The 20,825-nt window shown below is 63.3% G+C and overlaps 1 protein-coding gene across 4 annotated transcripts in view; it reads left to right on the top strand.

The window, feature by feature from the left end:
- Window positions 1-20,825, top strand: part of CBFA2T3 (CBFA2/RUNX1 partner transcriptional co-repressor 3) — an 80,834-nt gene that overhangs the window by 27,505 nt on the left and 32,504 nt on the right. The window contains exon 1 of one of the 4 annotated variants that reach the window (XM_043599890.1): window positions 5,035-5,173. The exons of the other annotated variants lie outside the window; for them this stretch is intronic. The gene's annotated coding sequence lies outside the window, so the exon portion shown is untranslated. Of the gene's footprint in view, window positions 1-5,034; window positions 5,174-20,825 lie in introns of those variants that run through there. 4 annotated transcript variants of the gene reach the window in all.

Here is a 20,825-nt window from a genome sequence, read left to right as displayed (position 1 = left end):
GTGCTTTCGGTGTCGTATTTGAGAGTTCTCGGTGTCGCGGTGCCCGGCTGGCTCGGTCAGGGTTGATGTCGAGGTTGTGAGTTTGAGCCCCAAGTTGGGTGTATTGATTGTTTCAAAAAATATGTTTGTTTGTTTTTAAAGTTCTTTGTTTCAGCTTGGGAGCTGTGTGAAAATTCAGGTGCTAAAGTAGAGTTGACTTGCGTATTTTAAATGGATAATGGTGGCTATCAAATCAAATGGTGGCTATCAAATGATATCTAACTCATCTGCCCCCCCTTTTTTTTGTAAAAAATCCACACTTATGGTGTGTCAGATTTTATCTTCTCGGCAGCTACTTAAATTTCCGTTCAGTTTTCAGATATAACAGAAGCACGTTTGAGGTGGTCCAGAGTTGCTCGGAATTGTTTTTAAAGACCGGTGGGCCTGCGGTGGCTGACGGCCCGGACTCCGGGCCCGGCTGACCCGGCGGGACCCGGCTCTGCCTAAGACGTTCAAGAACCCAAGCTCTCCGGACCCCAGGGGTCCCCCTCAGGCCAGCGAGACCGGTGGCAAGCCCCGCCTCCCAGGCCGGTGGTGAGGGCAGGACCTGGCGGTGAAGCTCGGGGCTCCCGGACGGGGCTCCGTATGGCAGCTCCTATCGGGGGTCGGGGTAGAGAAACCAGAGTAAAGAACCCAGTTCAGGCGTTGCCTCTGGCAAGTGCAGCGGACCCTTGAAACACACGGGTTTGAAAGGAGCGGGTCTGCTCATACACAGATGTTTTGCGGTAAACACAATACGGTGCTGTGAATGTATTTTCTCTTTTGATTTTAAGAACATTTTCTTCTCTCCAGCTGACTTCACTGCAAGAATGCAGCATATAACACACATAACACAGAATATGTGTGAGCCGACTGTTCATATTGTTGCTAAGGCTTCTGGTCAACAGTACGCTATTAGCGGGTCACCTGGGGGGCTCAGTCGGTTAACTGTCTGACTTCAGCTCAGGTCAACGATCTCACGGCTCGTGGGTTCGAGCCCCGCGTCGGGCTCTGTGCCGACAGCTCGGAGCCTGGAGCCTGCTTCGGGTTCTGTGTCTCCCTCTCCCTCTCTCAGGAGATGAATAAACATAAAAAAAAAAAATTTTTTTTTAAGCCAATGCACTCTTAGCCAAGTGTTTGGAAAGCTATGCGCAGATTTGTGACTGTACCAGGGGCTGGCGACCCTAAGCCCCACGTTGTTCAAGGGTCAGCTGTACTTATAAGTTGTATCTTTGTCAAAACCCTGAGCCGGAAACTGTGGGGTTGAGAGTGATCACATGTGGGTGCTGCCCTTCAGGGCTCTTTTTTTTGGGGGGGGGGGAATATCAAGCATAGACACGTTAGAAGTAGCCGTTGGAGGGGCGCCTGGGTGGCGCAGTCGGTTGAGCGTCCGACTTCAGCCAGGTCACGATCTCGCGGTCCGTGAGTTCGAGCCCCGCGTCGGGCTCTGGGCTGATGGCTCAGAGCCTGGAGCCTGCTTCCGATTCTGTGTCTCCCTCTCTCTCTGCCCCTCCCCCGTTCATGCTCTGTCTCTCTCTGTCCCAAAAAATAAATAAACATTGAAAAAAAAATTTTTATTAAAATAAAAAGAAAAAAAAAGCAGTAGCTATTGGAGAGGACTGGACGTGATGGGGCTGTTTTCCCAGGAGCAGAGAGGGCAAGGCCGCAAAGACAGCACTCAACAGCAAGTCAGAAATTCTGGGTGCTGGGGCGCCTGGGTGGCTCAGTCAGGTGAGAGTCTGACTTCAGCTCAGGTCACGATCTCGCAGTTTGTGGGTTCGAGCCCCGCATCGGGCTCTGTGCCGACAGCTCGGAGCCTGGAGCCTGCTTCCGATTCTGTGTCTCCCCCTCTCTCTGCCCCTCCCCTGCTCACACTCTGTCTGTCTCTCTCTCTCAAAAAATAAACAAACCTTAAAAAACTTTTAAAAAGAAAGTCTGGGTGCTGGTCCCAGCACTAGTGCTGTGAGCCCTCGGGCAGAGGGCGCTCCCTGTGGGCGAGTGCTGGGAACAGGACGCTGGTGGAGGGAGGCAGAGGCGATTGTGCCCTGAGGAAGGGGGGCGCGGGGCTGCTTCCTCTGCAGATGCTGGCTCGCTGCAGGCCTTGCAGGGGGGCCCCGATCCCCACTCGTCTCCCTGTTCCTGGCCCTCCTGCTCTGCGCCCCTCGACCCAGGGCTTCCGGGGTGGCGCCTGCCTTGCCCTTGATCCGGTCTCCTGGGGGGAGGTGGGCCTTGCTGGCCAGACCGCATGCGTCTTTTGGGGAGGGATGGGATTCTCTGCCTTCAGTGTCCCCTCACGGTGCCCAGAATTGTGCCCCGGCCATTTCCAATGTGAGCGACCAGTCCATGGGAAGCAGCAGGGAGACCCGCTGGGTGAGAGGCAGTGTGGGCCCGTGTGGCTGTGGACGAGTCAGGCAGCCTGTCAGAGCCCCGGTCCCCCCACCTGTAAAACAGAGGTCCAGTACACCTGCCTGGCAGAGGGATGAGAATTAACTGGGGAAAGGCCAAGATGGAACTCAGCCCAGTGTGTGTCCCTAGCAGGCCCCACTCGGGGTCCACAGCGGCTGTCGTGACTCACCATGGCCACCACGCGGCCCCCATCTGACATGGTCAGTCCCCCCGGGGCAGAAGCGCCATCTCCGAAGCTCCTTCCCTCCCTCCAGCCCGTTTTCTCAGGCCAGCAGCAGGGCCTTTGGGACGGTCTCCAGGGCCTAGAGCTGGGTCTCAGAAGAGCACGGCTTCTTGCTTGGGGTCAGGGATCCGTCGTGTCTCAGATGCCTTTGCTACAGGTAGCCCCGTTCCTAGGCGTCCCACTTGCAGCACCCCGGGCCCAGGCTGGGTCCGGTTCTGCTGACGCTCGGTGTGAACGCACCGTTGTCGGGGGCGGCACTGGCCTCCCTGTACGGCTGAGGACTCCCCGAGCTGGCTTCTGGGCGTCTGCTGCCCGGTCACCCCATCTTGCTCCCTTTTTTGGGTGTTACTCTCTCTGAAGCCTCGAGGCATCTTAGGACTAAACCCGGGAGCTGTCCTGCTTTCTCAGGGACACATAAAATACCAGTGCACCTTTAAGTCACTGCTATCTCAGGGTCCATGGAGTAAAGAGACTGCTATTGATAACGACTGGTGCCTGAAACCTGTGGCCTTACACCGCAGGCCTGGTGCTTTCAGACCCGTGTTCTTCTGTGACACGGGTTCTGTTCTTCTGGGCTCTGTTCTTCTGTTCTTCTGGGCTCAGGACCTCTGCTCCTCCACGGGACTGGGCTGAGCCCACACGTAAGCACATTCTGGAAACAAGGGAAACAGATACCACACATCCCTGTTGTAATTAAACCGTTTTCCGCACCCCCTGTGGCTGCTGCAGAGGCCCAGGAGGTCAAGGGTGACCCAGCTGACTGGACCCCTGGGCACAGCTGTGTGTCCAGGGGCTTCCTCTGCCTAGCTCAGCTCCAGGGACAGGGCTCCGTCAAGGAGAAGTCACAGGCCGGTGGAGCAGACGCACGGAGGAGAGGGATATTTTTTGGCACATGGCTGCATTTTTATACTTGGGAATTAGGGGCCTTGGACCTTCGCGTGCAGATTGATGCCAAATAAGATGCAAATCAGGGCGCTGCTCTTCCGAAGTTCTGGGCCCTCTGCGGGCAAGGCCGTGACCCTGGGACCCCAGCTCCTGTCTGAGAAACGAAGCATGTGTGGGCTGGGGGAGGAAGGGAAGAAAAAGGCACGGATTTACTGTAACGTTCTAACCCGGCAAAGGCATCCAATACGCCACAAAGCGCTTTAAGGCAAGAGGCAACATGGGTGGGGGTAGGGAGCCAGGGCCAGGGCTGCGGTCGGGAGGAGAAAGGTGGGTGCCGGGGGGGGGGGGGGGGGGGGGGGGGGGGGGGGGAGCCGGGTCTCCGGTTTGGGGCATTTCTGCAGACATTAAAAGAATGATATGCAAATAAATGGAAAGTACATGCAAATGTCGCGGGCCGAGCGGCCGGGGAGCTGGGGACCCCGCGCCCCCTGCATTTTTGCCCGGGTTAATGCGGGGAGCGGGCGCAAGGGGCCCGGGGCGCGCGGCGGGGAAAGGGCGCCCCCTGCCGGCCGAGCGCGGAAGCGGCCCCGGGCCCCTTCCCGCCCCACGCGGCCGGGCGGGCGGGGGGCGCGGCGCCCGGAGGAGGGGCGCCTGCTACTCGCCTCCCGCCCCGGACGCCAGACGCGCGTCTCCTAAAACTACGAGGCCGGCGGTCGCCGACTGCTGCGAGGTGGGTGTGCGGCGGCGGCGGCGGCGGCGGCGGCGCGCGCGGGGATCCAGGCCCCACCCGCCCGCCCAGGGCGCGGCCTGCGGAGCCGGCGAGGGTGGGCGCAGGCGAGGGGCCCGCCACGCACGGCCCTCCGCGCTCCCTGCACGACACCCACGCTGCTGCCCCCCGAGGCACCCCGCGCTTCCGCACACTCACCGGGCACCACCCCTTCCCCTGCAGGGAAGCGCGCACCCCCCTCCACGGCACTCCGCCCCCCCTCCCGCCACGGCCCCGCACCCCGCCACCCCGCCACCCCGCGCCCCCGTATACACACCCCGCTCATCCTCGCAGCCGTGCCGCCGGCCGAGTTGGCAGGGCGCGCCCGGGGCTCCGCGGCGGGGACGGCGGGGGCGGCTGTCTGCCCGGAGCGGCGGCGGGCGGAGCCCCTCTCCCGCGCCGGCCCCGCACCGAGCCCCCCGGGGCGGAGCCGAGAGCGATGGGCGCGGGGCGGGAGGCAGGTGGCGCGGCGGCGGCGGCGGCGGCGGCGGCGGCGGCGGGGGGCAGGAGGCGGGGGCGGAGCGCGCGGGGCGGGGGCCGCGGGGCCCCGTGAGACGCTCGGCCGAGCGCGCGGCAGAGAGCCCGGCGCCGCGAGTGGAAGGCGCGGCGGCTGCACCCGCGCGGCCGCGGAGGCCGGAGACCGCCCGGGGGCGGCGTGCGCGCTTTGTTCCCGCGCGGGGCGGCCGGGCGGGGGCAGCGAGCGGCGGGAGCCGAGCCCGGGCATGGCCCAGGCGGCCGCCCCGCGCGCCCCGGCGGCCCCGCCGCGCGCCTGAGGACAGCGCGCGGGGGGTGGCGGGGACCAAGTTACGGAGGCGGGGACCGAGTTCCGAGGAGAAGCCGCTTCGGGAGCCTCCCAGCCGCCGGACCTCCGGACCGTAAGTGCCCGGTGCGTCCCGCGCGCCGCCGCCGCCGCCGCCGCCGCCCCGACTCCGCCCGCGGGCTGCCGTCTGGCCGGGGGGGGGGGGGGGGGTCTCCTAGCAGCCACGCGGAGCGTGCGGGCCGCCCCCGGGCGCCCCCTCCCCACTTTGGAAAGTTGGAGCCCGCGGCGGGGTGGGGCCAGCCCAGTCAGTGCCCACCCACTTTGGTCCCTCCAGCCCACCCCTGGAGCCGAGCTTGACCTGCCGGGGGTGTGGTCAAACCTAACGTGGGAACTGCGTGCGGAAGGTGGGGTGTCCCGCAGGCTCCCCGTCTGGCACCCAGGCTTCCTGACAAAAGGCCCGGGTCCAGGTGACAGGGGACTGGGAGGGGACGCAGAGAGCGGCCCTAAGAGAGATGGGGGTGGGGGGCAGAGCTCCCTCTGTGCCTCCCGCCGCCGCCGCCGTCGTCTTGTTATAGTCCCTGGCCCTGCCCACCAGGCAAGGGGCGGCCGGTCAGCGGTGTCCGCGGTTAATTGGTGTTGCGGTGAAGTCGGCCCGGAGACTGGGGGGTGGGGGGCTGTCCCCACTCCCCGTGTGTGGGGACAGGGGCTTAAACGACCCTCCCTGGGGTCCCAACAGCCCGCGGTGCCTGGGGCGCAGCCCTGTGGCAGTGATTATTCACACCCGTTGGGAACCGTCCATCTGCGTGTTGGGCAGGCCTGGAGCCAGGCTGTGGGAACGGCTCCGAGGGAGGTGTGAGCCGACGTGGAGGGACAGATGGCTGGAAATTCAGCCCTAGACGGGCTCACAAGGAGCGGAAGGCAGCCGGGCTGGTGGCAAGCCACACTCTGAGCTGCTGGGCTCTGAACACACAGCCCCAGGCTGTCCCTCCTTCCTGCCCCTGGGAACTGCGTGGGGGGGGGGGGGGGGGCGCCACAGAGGAGTGAGCAGATCCCTGCAAGTGTGGGGACCCCTCCCTCCGAAAACCCCCGTATTCCCCACCATCTGGACCTTGGCTGGCTGACTGCAGGCCTGTTCCGGAGACTAGGGGGAAAAATACTTCCTTTGAGAGCAAAGGAGACCCCATAGTCCCGTGCGGGGCGCACTCCTCTCCGGCCCTGGGGCCAGGATGCCGCCTCATTATGTCTAACTGGGCGTGTGTTTCCTCTCCCGGACCCAGAAACAGGAGGTTCCCAGGCGGCCCACGGAGCTCGGGGGCTGTGGACGCCAGGGCTGATGTTGCATCCTGGCTTTGCTCTCGCAAGTCGCTGCAAGGCTGGAGAAACTTCCTGCGGCTGGAGCCCCAAGGTGGGGGGCAGGCCGGGCCGAGAGGACCAGAGGCCACTCCTGGCAGGGGCAGGAAGGCCGGTCCACGCCTTCTGGGCACGTTCTTAGAGAGCCAGCGCGGTGACACAGATTTGCCCCGCCCTCACCCTGCTCTGTCCTCTGGACGGGGAGCCCAGGAGGGCAGGGGGTTCTGTTCTTTGCCACCCACAAGCCTGTGCTGGGACCCCGCTGTCCGGGACCGTGTTGCCGGGCCCCTCCTGTGGGCTGAGAGGGAACGAGGGAGGAAGAAACGAAGGATTACTGGAGCAGATGTGGTGTTGCCGGCTCCCCGAGAGCTTGACAGACGCAGGCTGGGAGAACATCACGTTAGGACCGATTTTCCGGTGGAATCCGTCTCTCTCTGGAGGTGCCTCCATCTACTAGCGATTGGGGGGAAGGGACGGTCACGTGGCTGGCAACTGTCTGTTCACAAGCCCAGCCAGGGCTGGCGAGCCAGGAGGTTTCGGCTGGACGTCTCCCTCCAGGACACTCCGGGGCTCCCCTGGGCCACCCACAACCCCTTTCGGGTCCCGGAGCACCTCCTTGGTCACCAGGTTATGCGCGTAATTGAGTTACCACCTCCAGGAAATCTCTGAGTTTGGCTGCACATATTTTCAGTTCTGCATGACTGGAAGAAATTAATTTTCCTTCCTACGCAAGGATCTGAAGCCGCCGGCAGGCTGAGCCACTAATCCGCAAGATCCAAGCCAGCGGGGCCGCCACCCCGGAGGCCGGCTGCTCCGGCCGAGGGTGGGGTCTGGGCGAGGCCTTTCCCTGCCACCTTCTGGAACTGGCACGGGCGGGCCTTCCCCACCCCGGCTGCACTGTCAGGGGGTTGAGGTTGGGGTCGTCTGATTCACTGCAGCCTCCCTGGCACCAGTGGGCCTCCGTTCCTTTCTGAGTCACTGGACAGATGTGCGCGTACACGTGTGTTCACAGTGCGAGATGTGGAAGAGGCACCGCGACCCGTGTCCCTGAGACGTGGCGGAGAGCCGGCATGCAGTAGTCGCTTAATTAGTGCCGCTTTCCAGGAGGGAACTGGCGTTTCTGTGGGGCAGCGCCGTCCTGCCCACTGCCCGGCTCTTACCTGCGAGCGTATCTGCCCCCCACCAGCAGCAGCCCGAGCACTCACACTCCCTGCCAGAGGCAGGGGGACAACCGGCGAGGGTGGCGGGACTTGAGTTCACTGCCGCCCAGAGAGGCGCTGGCCCCTCCTTGTCCAGCTCAGAGGGGAGCCCAAGCCTGCCTGTCGGCCCCGCCCCTTCCCCACAGGGAGTCCCCAGCGGCCAGAGGCTCCCCAGCGCTGCCCCCTCCGTGAGCTGGCCTCCCCGTGCCCGTGCTCCCCGTCCTGCAGGGAGCGGTCAGTGTCCCAGAAGTCAGACCCCCACCTGACACGGCCTCAGGCACCTGGGGCACAGCTGTGACTGATGTGAGGGGTGGCGCCTCCTGGAGTCAGAGACTCCCTAGGGCAGGGGGAGAGCACCTCTGCCGGGTCTGGGTCTTGGAGGCCGAGGCCGGCGCCCTCGTCCTCCCCCACCCCGTGGGAGGATAGGACCTTGTCTGCTACTGTAGGAGGGTGCGCAAACATAGCATTGTTGTGTAACTAGTGTCACCTCTCAGGCCTGGGGGCGGAGGGTTCTGGCCCCTGTGAGCTGTGAGTGTCAGGAGGGTGGCCCTGCCCTGATGGCACACGACTGGATAGAACTGGCCCCAGAAAGTGTTTACCACGCGCAGCTCACACGCTATGTGGGTCGTGTCGTGCCCACAGGGACAGAAGGGTAACGACCAGAGCTCACGCGTCCGGCACGCAGGCTGTGCTGGGCTGGGCTTCCTCTCATGTAATCTCCCGACAACCCTGAAGGTGACTGCTGTCCCATTTTCCAGGCAGGGACCCCGAGGCCCAGAGAGGTTCGCTGGAGGCAGGCAGGTGCCCGGTGCTGCTCCTGTAGCCGGAGGGCGGACAGGCCCCCCGAGCTTTTGCAGAGTCCCGCGTGTCGCGTCAGGCCCCATCACTGTCTACGCACAGTGTGGCCTCCCGGAGGGATGGGGGTGGGAGACCACGGGTGTGTGGCTTACTCAGAGTCCCCACAGATTCTGACGTGTCCGGGGGGGGTGGGCAGGAGGAGGCTGGAAACTCATGACTGGCAGATGTGCATCTGGGGTCATCTGGGGTGCACCCTGGAGGGCCGGGGCTCATGGGCCTGAGGCTCCTTTTCGGGGCAGTGGGTCTCTGGGATCGCAGCCACACCGGGCGAGCACCGTGCTCCAAGGAACCGGCTGCCGGGCTGTCCTTTGTCCCGTTCGAGCCGGCGAACCGCACCTCCAGATCTTGACCCGGGATCTTGACCCCACACTTCTGATTACCTCCGAGGTTCCAGGGCTGGGATGCGGGGCTGGGAGAGGGTGGCGGGGCTGCAGGAGGCGACCCGGCCCCCGAGTGCCTCTGAGGGCCGCCGTTAGCCAAGAGCAGGGCTGCGAGAGGGGGCTGGGCCGTCTGGAGACAAGTTCCTGGACTGGAAACGGCCTTCGTAGTCTCAGTGGAAAGACCCAGGCAGAGGCCTGGCCCGCGGGGTGGAGACTCATGATGTAAAAGTGATAAATAGCTGCTTCCTCGTTCCCGCTTCTGAGCGCCCAGCCCGACCCGGGACCCGGGGCCCCGGGCGCAAACGGCTGAGCCTTCGCCTGCGACGGGCCGCGAAGACGCTTCCCACCCCGCGCTGTCTGCAGCAGTTTCCTGCAGCAATAAAACAGAAGTTAAGACTTCTGCTTTTTGTAATTCCTGGGGCCTCACGGGGAGCCAGATGTCACTGGGAAGGAAAACAAAGATCTGCATTTGGTTTGGCCGTAATAAGGAAGACGCCTCTCCTGGCTCTGCCGTTGACCCGCACGTTCTCAGCCGCCGCGTCCCCCCCCCCCACACCTCCCATCACAGTTCGCTCGCGGGGTGGCCGTCCGCGGCCGGGAGTCTGGGGTGCCCCTGAGGCTGGGAGCCTGCTGGGTGTGGCAGGAGGAGGTTCGGGTCGTCATCTGTTTGCTGGGACAGAGGAAAGCCTTCGGCAGGGGCAGGGCAGGAGATGTGGGGGTGGGGGCGGCGAGGGGGGCTCTTTGTGAGCCCGAGGACCTGAACGGGACCTACGGGGAAGTCCCTGCTGGTCACTCCTGACCCGGGAGCAGCCGGGAAAGCCTGGGCGAAGCCAAGCCTGGGAAGGAAAGTCCTCCAGCTGTCGTGGGCCCTTCTCCCCAGCAGCAGCAAGCGGCCGTTTTCCGGAGCAGAGGAGGCCTTAGGCCCCCACCCAGCTCGGGGAGGCCCTGCCCCATCTGCTGAGGCAGCGGGGAGGGACAGGCAGCAGGCTGACTTCTCTGAGTCCCACCGCTCCCCTCCCAGTGGCTGTGTGACGACACCAGCCGTCTCACCCTCTCTGTGTCTCCAGTTGCACATGCAAAATGCAGTCACGCGGGCTCCTCCCCCTTCCGATTGTGCTGAGGTGTATCTGGCACGTGGGCTGTCCTTGCTGATCGCTGCTTGTGGACATGGCTGTCGCGCCCCCGCCTTTGGGGAGTACCCAGCACCATCCCGGCGCCCTCTGGCGACTGTGGGAATCAGGTGGCCCTGCGGAGGGAGGACCCTGGTGTCCCTCCTGCCCAGCCAGCCCTGTGCAGGGGCTCACCCGCCCTGCATCCGTGTCCTGCAGCACAGCCGAGGCCCCGTGCCTGCTTCGTGGCGGGGACACTGAAGCTGGGCCTTGGTGGCGGAGGTGGGATTCCAGCTCAGGAACCCAGGTCACCTGCCCCTGGAGCCCCTGTGTTTCTGCCACACCAGGCCCCCCAGACAGCCGGAGGCGAGGAGTCCTTCGCCAGGCCTCGGGGCTCCGCAGCCCCCACTTCCCTTGGCCGCCCCTGCCGCCCTCCACAGCCCTTTCCCGTCACGCCCCTGCATCTGAGCAGTCGGAACGGGCACTGGCCACCCCAGGGCAGGGTTTGGCTGCATCCCGGGCCAGTGAGGCCGCAGGTCGGCAGGTGGCCCTTCTGCTGTCTGGGCGAACGTGTCCCTCTGAGCCCCGGGTGGAAGCAACCGGCTGGGTTGTGCCGCTCACACCTCGCAGGGGCCCCGGCAGGCTCTGGTCCGCAGGCAGGGAGCAGGGGGGCCGTCGCCCAGGGGCGGCCGTCTGGTGTGACCGGTCACGCCCCGCCGGAGCCTGCGAGGCCCTGTGTCACACACCTCCTGGCCCCGCGGTGGCCTCAGGCTCCCTCCTTTTGTACGGGAAGCGCGCCCTCTTGTGGCAGCTCGGGGCGGGGGTGGGGAGGTCTGGCTGAGACCCTCTCCGCGGGCCCGCCGCCCAACTGGGCGCAGGGAGTCCCTATCGCCAAGACGTGGCCCGTCTGGGTGCCTCGCGGAGGTTTAGGGTCTCATTTGCTTGCTCCCGCGATCTGAGTCAGAGGGTCCACTCCCTGGGCGCCCCTGGGGCCCCAGGCCGCGTGCTACAGGAGGCGTTCTGGAGGACAGCTCCTTCCAGGGCGCCCCGGCTCACACCAGCCCCGCGTGCCCGGAAGTGTGCCCGGCGCCCGCGAGCAGGGCACCCGTGGCCGAGACAGAGGGCGGCCACGTGTGAGAGTTTAGATCGTGGCCGCGTTAGAAAAGGACACCAGCACCTTTAGCGACACATGTTGTTTAAGCTAATGTCTCCAAAATGTTGTCTTTTCGCTCTGCAATTGGTGTTTTAAATCGCTGAGAGCTTTCTTTTTTTTTTTCTTTTTTTTTTTTAGAGACTTTGAAGTTGTGCACGCGTCTTACGGGCGAGGTGTTTCAATTCTGCCCAGCTGGCTCGGGCGGCTCATGGCGCTGCGTTGGGCAGGACAGGGCCCGGGGCGCAGGGATTCCCAAACCACACAGATGAGCCCTGGGGTGGGGCTGCGTGGTGTGAGGTTGGGGACAGCCCCGCGGAAGGGCAGGCAGCAGAGACGGCGGCCGAGTGGTAGAGCCAGACGGCAGCGCCTTGGGGCACAGTGGACGCAGAGGGTGCTCTGGCTTTTGTCCCTGGAGTCACAGAGGCCCACGGAAGCCCCCTGAGCCTGGCTGGACGGGGCCGGGGCTGGTCAGATCAGCATTTTGAGAAGGCCGCCCAGGGAAGAACATGGGGAGACAGAGGCCGTGAGGAGGACAGACACAGGGTCACTGAGTGGGGGGATCAGGGTCAGACTGCTAAGGGAGGCATCCGGGGTGACCCCAAGTCCTGGTCAGTCTCCAGATGGTGTACGCATCCAGGAGAGGCCACACCGGCTGCCCCTTGCCCCGCACACCTGGCCTGGAGCGACCAGCCTCAGCCAAGAGGCCACTTTTGTCCAGCAGCTGGTGTGTTGGTGGAAGTCAAGCCCAAACAGGCGCATTTCCCAACCACCTTCGCTTTGCCAGACGAGGAAGGGGAGGCGGGGGGAGGTCCCCGTGTGGGTGGGTGGTGTCCAGCCGGGAGAGCAGCTCACTCCCGGGACCGGGCCGGACTGTCCCCCTGCCCAGGGAGTCCTCGTGCGTGTGAGTGTGCACGTGAGGACTGTGCACAAAAGTGTGTGTGAGCGTGTGACTACCGGGCCAGAAGGAAGTGTGACCTTTGAGCTGGCTGTCCAGAGGGCCGATTCTCCGGGGCACTCGTGGGGAGCCCGGGGGCCGGCCTCTGTGTCCAGCAGTGGGGAGAGTCATGGCTGTGTAGTGTGTCACAGATGCAGGTGTGAGAACAGACCGGCTCCACCCAGGGCCCCACAAGCCAGAGACCTAAGTCAGTGTCCACTGAAAGGACTAACAGAGGACTCGGAGATGGGACTTTAGCTCCAGGACGCCTGTCACTACACATCTAACAGAGTGACCCTGAATGCCTGTCACTACACATACATGGACTTTCTCCAAAATGCCCGTCACTATACAACTACATGTCTATCCCGGGACGCTTGTCCCTACATCCCTAGCATGGACTATTTCAGGATATCTGTCACTGTATATGTCTTATGGAGTGACCCAGGACCCTGTCACTACACATCTACAGGGACTGTCCCAAGATGCCTGTCACTGCACATCTAACGGCCTATCCCAGGACTCCTGTCACCACCATCTACAGAGATTGTCCCAGGATTCCTGTCACTGCACATCTAATGGACCGTCCCAAGACACCTGTCACTGCCATCTACATGGGCTGTCCCAAGACACCTGTCACTACACATCTACAGGGACTGTCCCAGGACACCTGTGACTACATATCTATAGGGACTGTCCCAGGATGCCTGTCACTATGCATCTAACGGACTGTCCCAGGACACCCGTCACAACCATCTATAGGGACTGTCCCAGGATACCTGTCACTGCACATCTAATAGACTGTCCCAGGATGCCTGTCACTACATATCTAACAGCCTATCTCAGGACACCTGTCACTACATATCTACAGGGACTGTCCCAGGATGCCTGTCACTACACATCTAACGGCCTATCCCAGGACTCCTGTCACCACCATCTACAGAGATTGTCCCAGGATTCCTGTCACTGCACATCTAATGGACTGTCCCAAGACACCTGTCACTGCCATCTACATGGGCTGTCCCAGGACACCTGTCACTACATATCTATAGGGACTGTCCCAGGATGCCTGTCACTATGCATCTAACGGACTGTCCCAGGACATCCATCACAACCATCTATAGGGACTGTCTCAGGACACCTGTCACTGCCATCTACATGGGCTGTCCCAAGACACCTGTCACTACACATCTACAGGGACTGTCCCAGGACACCTGTCACTACATATCTATAGGGACTGTCCCAGGATGCCTGTCACTATGCATCTAACGGCCTATCCCAGGACTCCTGTCACGACCATCTACAGAGATTGTCCCAGGATTCCTGTCACTGCACATCTAATGGACTGTCCCAAGACACCTGTCACTACCATCTATAGGGACTGTCCCAGGATGCCTGTCACTACACATCTAACAGCCTATCCCAGGACTCCTGTCACGACCATCTACAGAGACTGTCCCAGGATGCCTGTCACTGCACATCTAACGAGTTGTCCCAGGACACCTGTCACTACACATCTACAGGGACTGTCCCAAGATGCCTGTCACTGCACATCTAATGGCCTATCCCAGGACTCCTGTCACGACCATCTACAGAGACTGTCCCAAGACACCTGTCACTGCCATCTACATGGGCTGTCCCAGGACACCTGTCACTACATATCTATAGGGACTGTCCCAGGATGCCTGTCACTACGCATCCAACGGACTGTCCCAGGACACCCGTCACAACCATCTATAGGGACTGTCCCAGGATGCCTGTCACTGCACATCTATAGGGACTGTCCCAGGATGCCTGTCACTACGCATCTAACAGACTGTCCCAAGATACCTGTCACTGTACATCTACAGGGATTGTGCCAGGACACCTGTCACTACCATCTAACAGACTGTCCCAGGACACCCGTCACAACCATCCACAGGGACTGTCCCAGGACACCCGTCACTACACATCTAACAGACCGTCCCAGGACACCTGTCACTGCACATCTGTGTGGACTGTCCCAGGACGCCTGTCACCACACTGCCCGCATGCTGGTCCTCACCCCGCACACCGTGTGGCCTGGCCTCTCAGGCTCTTCTCTATCCACGTAAAAGCTCCTTGTGAGCATGCCAACAGTCATGGCAGTTAAACACCCGGTCAAGGGACCCAGCACAGCACCTGGCACGGTCTGGTCAGCGTAGGCACGGCTCCTCTTTCTAAGTCAAGGTCACAGCTTGTTCGGTGTCGGGGGCCTTTGAGGTTGAGGGCACAGGTCAGGCGGTGGCTGTGGAGTCCTGGACCTGACTCGCACTAACATGTATTCGCAGGGCTTTTTATCTGATTCTCAAAGGGTCTGAGACCCCTGAAGGTGCTAGCTGGACCCCTCCCCTGCCCGGTAATCCTCACAGCACAAGGCCTCCAGCCCAATTAGACCTCCTGGTTCACGAGGTCATTTGGGAAGACCTTTCCTTAGGGTCCCTCCCGGCCCCTTGCGCCTGCCTGCGTACGTGGAGTGTAGGGGACACAGAGGCCCCCGTGTCACCCTCCCCACTCCCGATACCTGCAGCCCGAGGGGAGCCAGAGTTGGGGTCAACGAGGGCACAGAGCCTAGGAAGAGGGGGGCCCTGTCCTTCCACACTGGCACTGCCGGGAGGGCAGGCCGTGGCCACCGAGGGGGGAAGGTCGACCCGGCTCCTGTCACACACACGTGTGCCTCACGCTGCGCTCGTGACCTGACCCTGTGCCGTTAGCGTGTGGCGGGCGGCTGGGAGGAGGAAGTGGGGAGTCGCATCCTGCCCGCCTCAGTCTCCCCACTAGGTTTTTTAAGTGTGGCAAAATACACAGGGCATAAAATTGACCGTCTTAACTATTTCTCAGCGTCCAGGTCAGGGGCATTGAGTACCTTCATGCTGTGCAGCCATCACACCATCCGCTTCCAGAACTTTCTCATCTTCCCAATTGGAGCTCCGTCCCCATGAAACACCCCTTCCCCCCGCCCCAGGACCCCATCTGTTACCGTCTCTGTGGATCTGACTCTCTAGGGGCCTCGTGTAAGTGGGACCTTACAGTGTCTGTCCTGTCGAGATGGGCTGACTTTGCTCAGCAAAAACTGAGCACACGCCCACTGGATGCATGCTGGGCACGCCCGTGCTGGGCACACTCGCTGTCCGTGGCTTCTGGAAGCTTGGGGTGCTGCCTCCCGTGTCAGGTCTGCCTTAGCGGGTGGTCGTCCCAGCAGCCTGTCAGAATGGCAGGCTCACTCCCATCTCACAGAAGGGGACAGTGAGTCCAACAGACATTCAGGGTGCACCTACTGTGTGCCAGGACCCTCCTCCTGAGGAGCTGCCCTGCCGGGGAGGGTGGAGCAGGTGGGGGGCCTTTTCGAGGCCGGGACCCTTGTCTTTCTACCCCGCCCTTCTCGGCTCGTCTCTTCAAAATAAGTCCCCGTGAACACTGTCACAGTACGCAGAGTGGGGGCAGTGTGACGTGGGGCCCAGCCCGAGGGCACCCAGGAGACGAAGTCCAGAAGGATGCTGGACTCCCCATGTGTGTCAGGGCGGGGGGGTGGGGGCGGGAGGACGCAGATGGGAGCCAGGGCCTGTCCCCAGCCTCCCCAAGCCTGGGGTTTCCCTACCGTCCAATGGGAGACCAGGCCTCCACCAGCCTCAGAGGCCTCAGAAAATCCCCGCGGGGCTGTTTGACTCAGCAGGAACCTACCCCAGATCCCCTCGAGGTTCTGTGAGACTATTTGGTGGAATGAGTCAAAACATCCAGAAGGTTCCCGCTTACGCGGGAGGCCGGGAGGCGGCAGGGCCCGGCTTGGCTCTCCCCTCCCCCAGCACAGCTGCCACCGCGGCTGCGCCAGCACGGGGCCCATCTGCCCGCCTGGCGCCTTCCCAAGGCTGGGGTGGGGGGACCAGGGGCCAGCAGGGATGGGAGCCGTGCGGTGCCCAGGGTCCAGGCTCCTGCCCTCTCTGTGTCCTGGGAAACGGCCCAGCAGTCCCGCCCCGGGGGCTGGTGCCGGGGGTGGACGCGGAGCCTGGGGCGGGCACGGTGAGTGCTCACTGACCCCCGGCGTCAGCCTTCTCCCAGGTCCACACCCGCTGCCCGAGTTCCCCGTGGGACTCAGACGGGGCGGAAATGCTTCCTGCGGATGGGGGAGCCCCTCCTGCACTCTGCGCCCCTCGGTCCGCACCCCCCGGTGGAGGTGGGGCTCCTCCCCCCAAGTGGGCGAGGCCCCCGCGTCCGGACCACCCAGGGCGGCTGGCCAGGGGTCTCCCAGCCTGGAAGGACAGGCCTTGGGGACGCCCTGCTTCCCTTTGCCCCTGGGAGAGCCAATGGGGGCGGAGACAGGCTCAGGGTTGGCAAGCCGGCCTCCCCGTGTCAGGACCCTCTGCTGCTTCCGTGGGCCCAGTGCTGCCCCACGTGCTGTGGGGAGTCCCTGCCCCCAAATGACTTCACTGCTATTAGATGCAATTTATTGCTCAAATCAGTTAGAAGGCCCCAGGGAAACAGCCCAGACCTCATGATGGCTGCTGGGTGTGGAAAGGAAATGTACATTCCAGAAGGTCTGGAGACCTGCACCCCAGACCAAGGTCTGGGCGTGCAAGTCTCCCGGACAGCGTGCAGGGTGGGTCCTGAGAAATGGGGCCTTGGCCCCCAGTGGCTCAGGAGACCGCCAGCCAACACACAGGTCAGCCTGGTGGCCCGCCTGGAAGAGGAGGCAGGCAGGGAGAGACCTGCAGAAGGTCCGAGTCCGCATGCCCACGCTTCGAAGCAGAGGCGAGCGCCCCTCCATCTCCGAGGGGAAATGTTGGGGCCACATCCGGCAGAGGGCCATGCCCACGGCCCATGGCCGGGAGGTGGGCACACAGCGGACTTCAGACCCGAGGGTTGTACCCAACCCCTCCCCAGCTTCTGCTTGACTGGGGCACCCTGCGAGGTTTCCCCTCCCTGCTTGCCAAACCGGGGAGGCTTGGGGTATCGGTAGGACGAGGCTGGGCCCGGGCAGCTGTGTGAGCTCAGGCAGGGGCCTGTGTGGAGCTGCACGGACTGGGTCATAACCCCCACTCCGGCCTGCTTAGCTGTGTGCTTTGGGCGGTTACTGAACCTCTCTGTGCCTCTGCTGCCCCATCTATACGATGGGAGGAGTGACACGTTTTAGGTTTTCACTATGATTATTAAATGACAGAACGACCTCACAGGCTGTTGGAAGGATTGGACCAGTTAATGTCTTGTCAGCCACGTAGCATCGGCCGTTTGCCTGTCCTCCCTCCGAGGCTGGAACTGGATTCCAGCAGGGGCCGGTCACCGGTCCCGAGGGCTGCACTGGGACCCAGCTTTGGAAGGGATCTGCCCCCAGGGATGGCATGGGGTAGACTCTGGCCTATCTCTTGTGTATCGCCGACTCACCGCTCCGAGAAGGCCGCCCGGCGCAGGCAGCCCCCTAAACAGACACCCACACGTAGTAGGATAGGCAGAATGTTCTAGAACACTGGGGACATCGGGTTTCTCACTGGTGGAGTGAGGGGTGGGCCGGACCCTCATGTGCCCATACACGGACAGCACACCCGCTCGAGCCACGCTGACGCCCAGGGCAGACGTGGCCGAGGGACCGCGGCCCTCCCTTCCCTTTGGGTCTGCCTGAGCCAACAGCATACCTCCTTCTCACGAGCGGCCCTGTGCCCACCTCTTGCCTGGACTTGGCACGTGGGCGCAGAGCTGTCGGCCCCTCAGCCCGGACAGGACCTGACCATCTCAGCGTCTGTCAACCGGCAAACCTGGGGAAGAGATGCGAACGGGTCCGACAGCCGCTCGCATCCGTGGGAGGCGGGATGTGCCGTTGCGGGCAGAGCGAGGACCCTGAGGTGCCCCAGGAAGCGGAGAGCCCGAGCGTGGCCGCTGTGGTGTAGACCACGCTACTCGCCACAGGCCCTGGAACTGCAGTCCTGGTGTAAACCCTGCTCCGGCAGGCGCGGGCCACGGGACCTTGGATGGGCTGTGCCCGCCTCCCACGAGCCTCCGCGTGCCCTGGGCCGGACGGTGAAGCGGGCGGGCCGGGCCGGGGGGGGGGGGGGTTACAGCCCGCAGTGGAGGCTGAGGAGGAGGGTCAGGCTGGTAGGAAATGCTGGCAGGGGCGGGGGTGCTCCCCGGAGGCGGCCCTGAGGGCTCCGGGCTCGGAAGGCAGGCATTCGGCAAGGTGTCCGTCAGCAGCCACTGCCCCCGCTATTATTTGCCAGCGGCACCCGCTCTTAGGGGGTCCCCGATCCCCTGCAGACAGGCCTTCCTGGGCGAGATCCAGGCCCCCCTCCCCCGGCAAAAGGGCGCCGAGATGTGAGGGGGCGCCCTGAAGGCCCGTCCTCCGTCTTCAGTGCCTGAGGGACAGGAGGGCCTCCGCCTTCCTCGCGGTGAGCCAGGGGCCCCGGGAAGAGGTGCCCGCGCGACAGCCCCAGATCGGGGAATCCCGGCTGGCGCTTTGCCACCACCTCCCTGCCACCCTCCTCCACCAGGAGCCAGACACATTCCAGATCCTTGCCAAGCTGGGGGAGGGACCGCACTCGGTTGCCTACTCCCAGCCGTCCTTTCTGCTGCCTGCGTGTAATTAACAGAGTAATTAAAAACAGGATGAGTTAATTGGTATTCATTTATGTGGCAGATGTTTTTAATTGAGGCAGGAAACAATTTACCTGTTTACATAAACAATGGCAAAGCCAGGCTTGTAAAACACATTTTTAAAAATATTTTCCTCCCCTTTCCTAAAAAGAACTGAAATCCGTCGGTCTCCCGGTGCCTGGGTGTGAGAGCGAGCAGGCCCCACCTCGAGGGAGGCCTGGGGGGGAGGGGGGGCCGAGAGGAAACATCTGTTTAAAAGGTTTGCTTCCAGAGGACGCTGTTTTCTTTCAATTCAGAGAAAGGAGGTGTTGTTCCCAGGTCGTGGGGACGCCGGCTCTCGGTGGCGCCTCCCTAGATGGCTCTGGGGAGCAGGGGACCCTGTTTGGGCAGAAGGCGGGCAGGCAGGTGGGCGCCCCTCTGGCGGGAGAGGAGGAGCACCCTTTCCACCTGCAGTCTGGCGCCTCGGGGGGGGGGGTGTACGTGCTGGGGCCGTGCGTGTTGCGCGGCCACTGTGCACCACGTGGAGTCGAATGGAGCGAAAGTACGGGTTAGGTTCCTCGTCACGCGGCCGCCTTGCTCGTGGTGCCCCTGATGCACGGCCCTAGAACCTTCCGCGGTAGTCACAGAAGCTCTCAGCGATGAAGGACCCGCGTGCACCAGCGAACAGCGGCCCCGGCCCGTCCTGCCCTGTCCTCTTCCCCCCGGGGCTGTAGGCAGGCCGGTGAGCCAGTGCGCAGGGAGAGCCCAGGAGCCCCGCGGAGGCAACGAGTGTGCCGGGAGTTCCCAGGTGTAGGCTGGCCCCAAGTTGGCACTTACTGTATGCCTGGTGGCGGTGCTGGTTTCGCTCTGATCCCGTTAACTCTCCAAGGAAGAACCAATCACGCCCGCGTCCAGGCACCGGGCGAGGAGACCCCGCGTCCTCGGACGCGCACGAGCCCAGCGGAGAAAGGCCCCGGGCGGAGTCTTGCCGGAGTTTGCCTTTTCTTAAAGGGTGAGCACGCACAGGGTGTATCCGCACGGAAACATCCGGAAGCATCCACAAGGATCGTCCACAGAGGCCACTTGGGGTGGCGGGCGGAGGGCTGGGGACCCCGTTCCCCCGTCCCCGTGTCTTTGCCGGTGGAGCGTTGCCGGAGCGGGGTTCTCCTCCCTGCCCGTGGCGGCCCGTCACCGCAGGCACGTTGCCGACTTCTCTGGAAGTAGGGTAAGTAGCAGGGCCTGTGACCAGACCTTGGCCGGGGATGCGCAGCGAACGCGCAGAAATTCTTGGCACTGAAAGCTGGGGAGAGCGATCCCCTTGAGGCTCATGGCAGCACCTGCCCTGGCAGAGTCTGGGCTGTGCCTTCTGGGTGACGTACGGCTAGAGCTTCCGGGACATTTTGATGGCTCCTGGGGCACGAAGACGGAATGTTCCAGAATCCACCAGGGAGAGGGCCCTGCAGAATGTGGTCAGTAGCCACCATGAGGCGGGCTCAGTTCCCTCCCTCCTGGAGGTGCTGTGAGACCACCCAGCCTCCAGACCCCTCCTGCGTTGCGGCGGTTAAATCATAAAATGAACCACAGCCGTGGATGTCTGAGGAGGTGAGCGGGGACCACAGGCCCTTCTTCAATGCTGTGTGACCTGGGGCCAGGACCTGAACCTCTCCGAACATCTGGGAAGTGAGGGCCTCCCGGGTGCTGTGAGCTGTGAGCTGTGACGTGTCGGGCTGGCCTCCTGCCTTTACCAAGTGCTCTGCCAGAGGAGGCCCGAATCTGCCAGCAACCCAAACCCCACGGAGGCAGAGGCAGGAGGACCGCCCTGGGATGTCCGCGGCGGGAGACCCTGCGTGCGCCCCTGGGAGGGGCCGGGAGCCCCAGGTCTGGCCCTTCCCGGGTCCCGGGCCCACAGAGGCTCCCTGCATCGGGTGAAGGCTGTGAGGGGCCGACTCTCGCCGCAGCTCAGGTGCACCTGCTGACGGTTCCTCCTCGTCACAGAAGAGAGGGAACATCAGCGCCAGCCTGGGGACAGTCAGCCCAGCTGCCTCCTCATGCCCCCGCCTCCCCCTGGGCGGGTGTCTCCAGCGCCTCCCTGCCCCCGCTCCTGTTTGAGGGTCTGTTTGCACGGTGTCTCCCGGGGTCCCTCGGGGGCTGTCACCAGGGGGCTGTGTCTGCACAGCCTCGGGGGAGACCGTGAGGCTCAGAGAGGTCGCC

Source organism: Prionailurus bengalensis, chromosome E2 (assembly GCF_016509475.1).
Source record: "Prionailurus bengalensis isolate Pbe53 chromosome E2, Fcat_Pben_1.1_paternal_pri, whole genome shotgun sequence".
Taxonomy (NCBI): domain Eukaryota; kingdom Metazoa; phylum Chordata; class Mammalia; order Carnivora; family Felidae; genus Prionailurus; species Prionailurus bengalensis.
Note: the sequence above shows the minus strand (reverse complement) of the source record. Positions and strands in the feature narration are given on the sequence as shown.